The following is an 11,036-nucleotide window of genomic DNA, read 5'->3' as shown; positions in this document are numbered from 1 at the left end:
TCTCTGTGTGACTGAAAGACAAAGTCCCCTATGTCATCAAGGGTGCTCTTAAATTAAACCAAGGCCAGTCACATGTGGAAATGCCAGCTTGCAGACTAACTGACCACCAAGTGGAGGGCATGCTCATATTTGGATATATTTGAGTTTTGGCAAAAATTGGAAATAGAGCTAAAACAGTTGATTTAACTATTGTACTAGATTGGGGGTTGCAGAGAGAAACTCTGAGGAGATGAGCTGCCAGCCTCAGGGCCTTCTTAAGCAACAGAACACAGGTGTGCTGGACCACAAGCATGGTTTTGGCTTTTTGCTTTCTTCACAGTCAAGCTGCTACTTGGGATCAGTTGTGAACAGACATTAAGCTATATTTCCCACTGACACACACATCTGCTAGCCAATTAACTTTCATCTCCAGGCTTATGTCAGTGCAGTTTTGTTCATTCACCTACATATTTCCTCTGTTAGAAGCAGAAGAGAAGAGAAATAGATGCCGGCTGGTTTTTCCAATGAAACCCCCCTTCAAACATGTCCTTGTTCTCAGCGACACATCCCAAGACTTGCTGTTGAAGCGTGAAAGTATGTCTGTATTCTGTTAGTTTCCTATACAAACAGCCCTATGACAAACTTCTAGTTTTTGACCTAAATAAAGTACTTTTTGACTTTTTTTTCCTTTGGCATCTGAAGTGCCAGCATTACCATTCTTGTCGTTGTAAATAATAATAAATAAGGGTTACCTACACACCAGCTCTGCAGTACTGAGACAGTTGGTGTGATAAGCAAGGCAGGCAATGAGTGCCTCCCGTGGGTACCATATGGAGCGTGGATACTGACAAGGGGAATCTTCACTGCTCTTGTGGCATGGATTCATGGCTCAGGAGGGTGGAGTGTGATGGCAAGAGATTTCATTGCACTTCTCTGAACAGTGTGAGATTTAAAACTTAGGACTTTTTACTTGTGGAATTTTCCATTTAATATTTTCTGACTGAGGCTGACTACTGAAACCTCAGAAAGTGAAGCCATGGATTAGGGTAATTACTATCATTTTGTGGAATTTTTTGCCTACAGCTGCAATCTTCAACCAGGAGAAGATGTCATCCCTTTATGTACAGCACATGAATAATATGGTCTTTCTCACGAACAGTCCAGGTTTGGTTAGTAGAGGAAGCAAGCTCAGTCTTATCTGGATGAATACTTTAAATTGATCTGAATTTGTAACCATCTTTTTGGTGCCACATTCTCTTTTTAACAATCTTAAAAAGAGAGTCTTCCTCTGCCTGATGTGGCAGAAGCTAAGGGAACCAGGTTTGCTAAAGTAGTTGTGGCAATAGGAATGTATTAGCCTCAGAAGCTACTGAGGCAGCCCATTCTATCCTAGTACAGCACAAGTAATAAAATTTTTAAAAAAGAAAGAAAAAAAAGAGAGTCTTCAAAGGCCAACACAGGCTTCTCTCCCAGATGGCAGCTTGGCACCTGATGTGAGCAAAGTCATTTAGAGTCCTTGCATGATGGAAATGGGTCATGTTGTTCTCTCTCCAGCTGAGTGAGCTGACATAGGGTGTTGAAATTCAAGCTTGGTAGCCCTTCTTGACTAACTTGGCCTTTGCTAGGGTCTCCTTAGTCTTTGGATTTCTTGGGTACTGTCTTCCATTCTGCCCCTGCCAGTATGACTTGCTGCCAGCCTATGCCATATGTCATCTGACCCCTGCTACGGTCACTATTATGGCCAGCTTTTAGTCCTTGGCCATTGGTGTTGCCTCTCTGGGACTCACAGACCTCAGGGTATGTTCAGTGTCAAGGCTCCTGTGCTTAATCACAGTAAAAGTCCCGTTGGTTTGGGCATGACCAGGGTCCAGGCTGACTCAGGGAAGGGGCAGCTCCCATGAAGGGGGTGGACAAGAGCTTTACCTGCCCTCAGGTCCTCGCACTAAGTCAACATTCTCTGTTTCAGAGAAAAGCCTGGAGAGAAGAAATAGCAGGGCACGTGTCTCACTATTTCCCTCTTTTATTTGAGGTACTGGGGTTTGAACTCAGGGCTTGATGTTCACTAGGCAGGCATTCCACCACTTGAGCCACTCCCCAAGCCTGTTTTTGCTTTAGGTATTTTTCAGGTAGGGTCTTGAATTTTTTTCCATGCCAGCCTGGTCTACCATCTTTCTCCCTGTGCCTCCGTGGTAGCTGGTATTACAGTGTGTGCCACCACTCTTAAGCTTGCTTGTTGAGAGGTGGGTCTTGCTAACTTTTTGACCTGCTGGCCTTGAACTATGACCCTTCTAATATGTACCTCCAGAGTAGCTGGGATTACAGGTGAGAGCCATGGGATTTGTTTTTACTTAGAAAGTAGGAATCTTCTATTTGTCTACCAGGTTCTTAATAACAGAATGAGCTGAATTTCACCATGGCGTTCCCTGGTGTGGGTTTCTTTTCATGAATATTTTTTCCTGGGCACCTGGTGGTCCTTTCAGTCTGGAAACTCATGTCCTTGAGTTCTTGGAAAGTTGCTTGGATTGTTTTCTTGATAACTTCGAGTCTTTACTTTCTTTTTTTCTTTATACATTCTATTCAGATATTACACATCCTGGGCTGTTTTTCTGATTTTCTTATTTTTCTCTCACTTATTTTTTATATCTTCACTATAATTTGTAATATTTCTTCAATTTTGTGTTTTAAGTCTTCTGAGGTTTTCATTTTTGCTATCAAGCTTTGAAGGCTATCTTACTCTCTTTCCATCCTCCCTCTCTTCCTCCCTCTGTTGATTCCTTTATTTTTTCTTCTCTCATTATCAGGTATCATTTGTTAATGTCTTGCTTTTTATTGGATGTAATACCTTTCAAGATGATTGATTCTTGCTTGTTTATGGCTATTCCTGCTAAATGTCAGTGTCCTTGAGGGTGAATTTTGTTGGTTTGTTGTATTTGCATTTTCTAGGTAAGATATTTCTCTCGGATTCTCGTAATCCTGAAATTGTTCAGGACTAGTAGGAAGACTAAAAGCTGTGCATGACTTTTTACCTTATCAAAAGCGGGTCTCATCTTGTAGGTCATTGCAGAGAGCCCCCAGCTGACCCCTTCACCAGCCTCCATCTATCCTGCTCATTCTTTCAAGTATAAGTCTTGCTACAGCTCCCCCTTGTGGAAAATCTCTCACTGCAAGGGCCAAGCTGAGTTGTAGTGGCTGGCAGGATGGAACCAGCCAACACAGGGTGAATGGATTTTTTTCTTAAAAACAAACTTTCCAACACAGTGATTTGTAGACAAGTGAATGCCTTTGTCATCTTTGTCTCTCTAATTGTGTCCCCCTCCCTATCCCTCTCCAGTTGGCTAGAACTGTAAGATGGGCACAGGCAAGAAGCTCCCTTGGTGGGAAGGCAGAGGCATGCACAGGTGCTTATATCATCACCATGAGCCTTCTGGTGATGGGTGGAGATGTCTGAGACAAATCAAGGTGTGATTGACTTTTCCTGGGGTGTCAACAAAGGTCCCAAAAAGATGGAATCAGAAGAGTGTCACATAGGATAGGAATAATGCATGTTACCCTGAATGAAGTGCACACGTCTTGCCACCAGATCTGATTTTTCATCCCTTCTCTTTCCCAGGAGTGTTGCTTTGCACCATATTACCTATTCAGTCATGTGTTTTGACCCAGTAATCTTCATAAGCGAATTGATTTTAAGATGTGTCTAGGCGTAAATTGAACACCACACATCACTTTTGGGCTCATATATTTTATTTAGAGATCATGCATTGGAGTAAACCTACTTTGTAGCTTTTCATTGTTACTCTTGAATTTCTTTAAGCAAAGTAGAATCTTGGGGAATTTGCTGCAGAAAACCTGAAGCAAATTGCCTTTGGCTTTGTCTCTGTTATAATTTAGTTCTGCCTGATCTTTTCCTCATTTTTGTCTGAAGAACGCTTACACCAATTCATCTAGGCAAATACAAGCCATTTCCACTAGAGGGAGGAAAAGTGCTAATTTTACACATTGCCCAGGGAGCTGTTCTTCTGCCGGGATAATCAACTCCCTCATTATACAAACTGTGCTTGGAGAAGGAACAGTCGTTCCTTTCATTTTTATTTAAACGTCTACTCTCATGAGAAAACAAAGGACAAAACATGGAACATTTCTAGGTCAAAGTAGCAAATCCTTAAAAGTGGCTAATTTCTTGCTCCAAGAATTCTAAATACAGCCCTGGGGTCAGACAGATATGCAAAGAAAGATCTTAGTGATCACAAAATTCAATCTCTAGCTTTAATAGTTGTGGAAAATGAGGTCTGTAGAGAGGCTGTGCCTGCTCTGGGTCATGGAATTTCTTAGAAATAGATGCGTGAAAGAAGAGAAAAAGTTCTGTGACTCTTTTTTAGCATTCTTTGTAGTGCAGTGCATTGTGTCAGCAAAGTAGTCGATAATACACACATAGATCTCTTCCTTGTGAGGTTTATGATTTGGGATCTGGCTTAAGAAACATTCTGGGCTCCTGTGTGCCCTTGTTCATCTGCTCTTAAACCTCCCCACCCCACCCAACAGCACTCATGCCATTGCTCGATGCGAATGGTATTGCTGATGCTCAGCCCAGTTAATGGAGTCTGTGAGGTCCCAGATCTTGTAATTATTGAGCAGTCATCAAAAACCATGGTTAGAAAACACATCGTGAACTTTCCCATGGAATTTCCAACTTTTTTATTAACGTGCATGAGATTAATGGTTGTGCTTATTTCACCATAATTGAGGGTCTGTCCCATTTCTCTAAATAAGAAAGCATTTGAGGGAGTTATCAGATTTCACTTTTGGCCGAACCTGGTCTTTTAGCTCCTCCAAACCTAAACGCACCGAGCTCATCTCCGAGGTGGGAAGGAGGAATTTCTGAATTGAAAGAAAGAAAGGAAAAAAAAAACCCACAACAATATCTTCTATTGTGAAGTTGTAGTTAAAAGGAAAAAAAGCCACAAGTATGAAATTATTTGAAGTCATTAAAGATTATTTCCTGTACTAAGAAGTCTCAAGGAACAGTTTTCCGCACAGCTCCGAATATCCTGACTAGTAGCTCTGGATGATTTTTTATTTGAGACAGTTCAAATTAAAAGTAGGGTGAGGGCTAGGGATTTGGGGGATAATTTGTAAGGTGAAATGTGGGCAGAACTGTAGTCATTCTTTGAATTAAAAATGATTGATGCCCCCCTTTTATGTGCATGAGTTCAGAGTGATGGATGATGGTGCTCCTGGGTGCACAGACTTAGATCGTGTTCCCAGCTAAGTGCCTGTGTGACCTTGGAGGAGCTGTTCTCTGTCTCTGGGCTTCGGTTTTCCTATTTGCAAAATAAGACTTGATAGCAAGAGGACGAAGGGCCCCTCCATTTCTCGTGGGGCAGACTTCATTTTCACAACAAATGGAATTCACTGCAGTTCTAAATCCCCGATAATTTTTAATAGGATCATAATGCAGGGTGTTTTCTTTGTGCCACTTTGTTAGGGGGTCTAGTTACATTTGGAAAGTATGGTATTTGTATAGCTTACATCCCGTAATTCATCAGTTCTCACAAAACCTGTAGTAAATCAGCCTTTAAAAAAAAAATCCCCTTTAAGTTTCCTAGAGACATGAAAGTGACTGATGAGTGACTACTTCTGTCGTTCCCTCTCAGTGCAGCACCTTTCACCTCCCAAGAGAACGAACTGCAATAATCTCTTCCCTGGTCTTTCTACTGGCACAAGACTCTACTGCCCCCTACAGTCGATTCTTTAAACAGCACCCAATATAATCCTACAAAACTCATCTCACCCACTTGCTCAGCACATTGAGGGATCTATGCGGGTCCCTAGTCAGCATTGCTCTTAAGAGAGGCCTTCCCCATTAGTCATTCTACAATAGTTCCTTTCATCAGCATCTTCTGCTCAGCTCCAATTCATTTCTATTTGTCTTGATCTAGACCTAGATCCACACTTAAGTCTACATCTTAGTCCTTCATTATATCTGTGTGGACGCTCACACCTGCGCTCTATCCACATCTGCATCTACCTGTATCTGTATCACATCTCCACCTGTATCTGTATCTACCTATGTCCATGTCTGCATCTCTAGTATGTCCTATGCTTGGGTATACACGCTGTGAAGTCAGAGACTTTGTTTTCCTCATTGCTGTGAGTTCATTGTACAGAACAGCACCTGGTATACAGTAGGAGCTCAATAAATGCTTGTGAAATGAGTGAACAAATTTTCCATTGTGACTGAACTGAGCCCTGAACTGAGATTCACATTTTGGCTCTTGTTTGTGATTGTGGACAAGCTATTCAACCTCAGTGAGACTTTGTCTCTCATTTCTAAATGAGAGACACTTTCTTCCAAGGTCTGTTGTGAGGATATCGTTACATGCTCTAATGCAAAGGAGCTGCCTCTGTCCTGACTGGAAAAGGCCCCAAGGTCACTCCCTTCTTCCCCTTTCTAGCTCCATAAGCATATTCAGATTTGCAAGTATTTCTAGCTTCATGGGGAGAAATTACTATTTACTAATATAAAGATTCATTCCTGCATTATTTTGAGAGTTGGAAACCCAAGACTTCCCCAGTGTGGAAGATTACATAAAAGAAGATGAATGTAAACATTGCTTTCCACAATTGGGGTTGCCACAACGCAGAGCTGGTTTATCCAGCTGGTTTTAACAAGCCAAAACCCAGTGTGGCTTGTTATTTAATTTTATCTGTTGATGACTGTTGAGAATTAAGAACTATATTTTTGCCATATGTGTAGCAGTAACTGAAGCATTTAACCCAACACATGGCACAAGTGACCCTATTTTATAAATTGAAAGACTTTTGAGAGTACCTCCTTCCATTTGTAGGAAAAACCCCACACTCTTCCAGTGAGACGTATCCTCTGTAGTCAATAGATTGGCCCTAAGCCTTGACTGAGAGCTCACATGTAGCCCTCACCAAATTCCCCCCATCAAACCCATGTCTACTACACTTGTATCAGTTCTGTATCACAGGCCAGCCTGTGGTTGAATGGTCTGTCTGCAGTGGATCCCGGAGTCACCCTGGTTAGAACCAGTGAAGGCTCCAACCACTGGGCCAGGATGCCCCAAGTGAGGGCAGAACCAGCACCAAGTGATGTTCTATCAGAGTACAACCAGCGAAGCTAAAACTAAAGCCAAGAAACTTGGTGTGCACAGCTTTCTATGAATAGAACTCTTCATTCTTTGCAAGTGACTGTGATACAAACCATCCCACAGTGACCTAGGTGGTGGCAGCACAGCAATTTATGTCACTTTTCATATGAACAGGAGACGCTACCTGACTTGAGTGACGGTTCCCAGGTGATAAGGAGTGGTGACCAGAACTCCATTTCTGCCTGGGCCTTTCTCATAGTTAGGGGTCTTCCTGCCACTCTGGCAGCTGTTGGGAAGATGGAGCATCTTGACAACATGGGCAAATCTGTGTCTTTACACAGCTTTCCTTCTAGGGATCGAGACAGATAGTGACCAGGATGTGCATAAGGTACAGGCGATGTAATGCAAGTGTGCGAGGGGATGGGAGTCCCAGCCTGGAAACAGCATTGAGGTTTGACGTCTGGTGGTGTGGGAAGGCTGCTGGGCTCAAGGGATGTTTGAACATCTGAGGAAAGTGAGGAAGCCAGGCAAGTGGTTATCTGGACTCTAACAGGAATGATGCAAGTGCAAAGGCCCCGGGGTGCTGTGCTCAAAGAGCTGCAAGGAGGCCGGTGGGAGCACTGGGAGGCTTGAGCAGACCTGGATGATGAGTAGACGGCTCTGAGGGTGGAAATGTGTGTGGGAGTCAGTAAGCTCAGTAGTCTTGTGGCTTTCAGTGCCACATACATTTTCAAAATGAAATAAGTAACATGAGGGACTCAGATGCACATTATTTACAGCCTCAAAACGACTTCCTTTAAAGAGTCAGTCCCATATTCTGAGCACAAGGAGCTACAGGCTTCAGACTGAGTTGTGTTTGCTGAGAAGAGTGGAGGACAGTGTGACGACATCAGTCTCCGGCCCTTGAAGAGAAGCCCTCGTCTGGGACAGGAAATGGCTGGCTCCTGTTTTCTCCGTAATGTGGCCGCACAAACACATCCTTCCTTTTCTCTAAGGCCTGGGCCAAGGTGCCTGTAGTCCTTTTTCAGCAGACTAAAATCTTCCTGGCAGATATCACCATTTTTATCACATTTCCTGGAAGATACCAGATTCTCGGGTCCATAGATGTGAATTATCTATAGTGCAGTTAAATGTCACGAAGTGGTCCCAGCTTTTTAGTTAATAGGATTCCTAAGTGCTCAGTGAAAGTCAGTGCGATGAAATCCATCTTTTCCCTACTTGACATTTGGGCAGCATTCTTTACCATTTAAAATGTGATCTCATTCCATCGTTCCAAGTCCGTGAGTTGGTTGACAAGGAGTGACATCCTTTCTCTTTTTTTCTTTCCTTCTGTTCTCCTTCCCTTTCTTCTTTCAGAAAAAGAAACTTAAGTAGAATCTGATATGATGCAAAGTCCTGGAATTCCAGTGACTGCGTTCTAAAAAAAAAATGATACATCTTCCTTCCACCAAAAATTAATAAACAATCAAAGAAAATGTAATATTTGCTTGCTGAGAAAAGCGTGCAAGACAGCAAACACCACTGTGGGAATGTATAAGGGCACTAACCTTGTGTAATGAAACTTGAGGAAATGCATCAAGAATTTTTAAAATGTCTTTACTGTTTGACATAAAATACAAGGAATTTCCCTAAAGACATAATAAACCCCAAATCCCAGAATTATTTATGACAGCAAAATTTCTAACAAAGCTAAATGCTTAACAATAGAAAGATTTTGTTTTTCAGTACTGGAGCTTGGACTCAGGACCTTCACATTGAGCCACTCCACCAGTCCTTTTTGTGATGGGTATTTTGGAGACAGGGTCTTTTGAACTATTTGCCTGGGCTGGCTTTGAACTGCTATCCTCCTGATCTCTGCCTCCTGAGTAGTTAGGATTTACAGGCATGAGCCCCCAGTGCCTGGTCAGGAAGATGTTTAAGTGAGCTCTGACATACAGCATGGATGGAATATTATGAAGTCATGGGAACAGGACGTCCTCCTCTCTGGAGGACATGAGCTATACCCTAGCATTGGTTAGAGGTAACTTGGCTTTCTAGTTTCTGGCTTTTTGCCAAAATCATCTCCAATCCTGGAGGTGGGGTCGGGAGGAGACTCACATGGTCCAGGATGGTGGTGTCAGGCATTGTAGCAGGCACAGCTGTGGACAGGCAGCTCACTCTATTTTGTCCTCCCTCTGTTTAATCCCTCAAGGGGGACATCAGTGCCTGGTCAGTCAGAGATGGCTCTGGGGGGTCGGGGGTGGGGTGAGGGGGGCTCCTTGCTCGGTCTGTGATGCTTAGTAGCGTCTAGCTTGCTCTCAAGGGTATAGAGTCTGGAGAGCTGGGTTCCAGGACTAGGTGAGTCATTATCTGAATTAACTTAAAGAACTTATTTTCCTACTGTCATCTGCCATGTTTTCATGTGACAGAGGAGATGGAAGTTATACTGAAGTCAACGATACTTCTACTGCTTCTTTTATTTCCAGTAAGTCATGGTGATAAACACATTGCACTTAGCACTCCTTCAGTCATCATGATAAGCTCATGGGGGGAGCTCATCTGGAAAGCAAGACTAGAGGCCAAAACCCTGCTCAAGGCCGCAAGCTGGGTGCTAGCTGAATTGGTGTTCAAGGCCAAGATTCAAAATCCTGCTGTCCTACTATTCCTCCACAAAAGAGCTCCACGTTCCCTCCTCACATCACATCCAATGACCAGAACTTTACAGGCAGACTTTGAGCCAGCGTGGGACAGACTTCGGTCACTCGCCTCTTCTTCTCTTAAGGCTAGTTAACAGGCAGGACAGGAGGGAATATTTGGGGACTCCGTGACCTTGGGGCCACCCCAGATTGATGTTTTCAACTCCCAGAGGTCCACAGGAGTTGAGCTGACTGAGGTGCTACCCCCCCGGGGTCCCGTCTCCCCTCCTGGCTTCTGCTCACCTCTGCTTCTGTGACCCCAGACCATGCTGGTAGCTCTTGGTTCTCTCAGGAGCCTAGACTCTGAGGTGAAGCAGGAGCCATGGTTCTGTCTTCTCACCTACTCACCACTGTGCCTACTGCTGGACTCACCAAGCCACTCCTTTGCTTCTCAGCTGCAGGGTGATCCTTCTGAGAACAGCCATACTTTTGAACAGCTCCCACCTGAGCTGCTGCTTTCTCCCCTCTTTGAGCACATCTGCATACTTCTCAGCAGGGGTCTTATCCTTGGGATGGGGAGGTCAGTTCATCTGCCTCAGGGGTCACCTCTGTGCTTTGGCCCTGCCCTTCCCTACCTGGACATTTGGCCCTCTCCCCACCTCCTAGACCCTTCTTCCAAATCCATCTTCAAGTCCTGCTTCCAAATACAGCACTCTTCATTTCCTGGAGCCCACTCTGCCTTCCTACCTGTCACTTTTCAAAGGATCGTATTGGCCGCAGTTTAGTCTTTGTTGGCCTTTATTTCACAAATATTAATTCTTTAAAAAAATGTTTGCTTTGTGACATAACATGTATATGTAGGCTAAAACCTAGGAGAGCATAAGACGTATACAGTGAGCAGTGAGACTCCCCCCACAACCCACCCAGTCCCTCATCCCTCTCCTCAGGGCTGGTATGATCTGTTGCCCTTATAGAAAGTGTTCACATATAAAATAAGAGTACATGTGCTGTTTTTATTTCATTGTTGCAGCTCATGGCACCTTTCAGTGCATACTTTTTCTACTTTGATTTTTCACTTTAAAATACAGCTTAGAAACGTATGTATCTTGAATTTTTCACATGAGAACATAGCAACCTCATTTATTTTCACATTTGTGTAAGTTTCAGTGTTTAGATAGATCATGATTTATTAATGGATTCTCTACTTGATTTTCAGATATGAATTATCGTCAGCATCGCTGTGAATGATCACCAGTGTGAATGAGTGTGTGCGTGTGTGTGCATACGTGTGTTTGTGTATCCCTGTGAGCATGTCTGTAGAGTAAATCCA

General features: G+C 43.4%; 1 non-coding gene across 1 annotated transcript; it reads left to right on the top strand.

Annotated features, from left to right (window-relative positions):
• The first annotated feature begins 1,240 nt into the window (after positions 1-1,240).
• On the top strand, positions 1,241-1,379 carry LOC141415249 (small nucleolar RNA SNORA66). Its single transcript, XR_012440246.1, has one exon. It is a non-coding gene; the product is annotated as a small nucleolar RNA SNORA66 (small nucleolar RNA).
• The last annotated feature ends 9,657 nt before the right edge of the window (positions 1,380-11,036 follow it).

Source organism: Castor canadensis, chromosome 12 (genome assembly GCF_047511655.1).
Source record: "Castor canadensis chromosome 12, mCasCan1.hap1v2, whole genome shotgun sequence".
NCBI lineage: Eukaryota > Metazoa > Chordata > Mammalia > Rodentia > Castoridae > Castor > Castor canadensis.
Note: the sequence above shows the minus strand (reverse complement) of the source record. Positions and strands in the feature narration are given on the sequence as shown.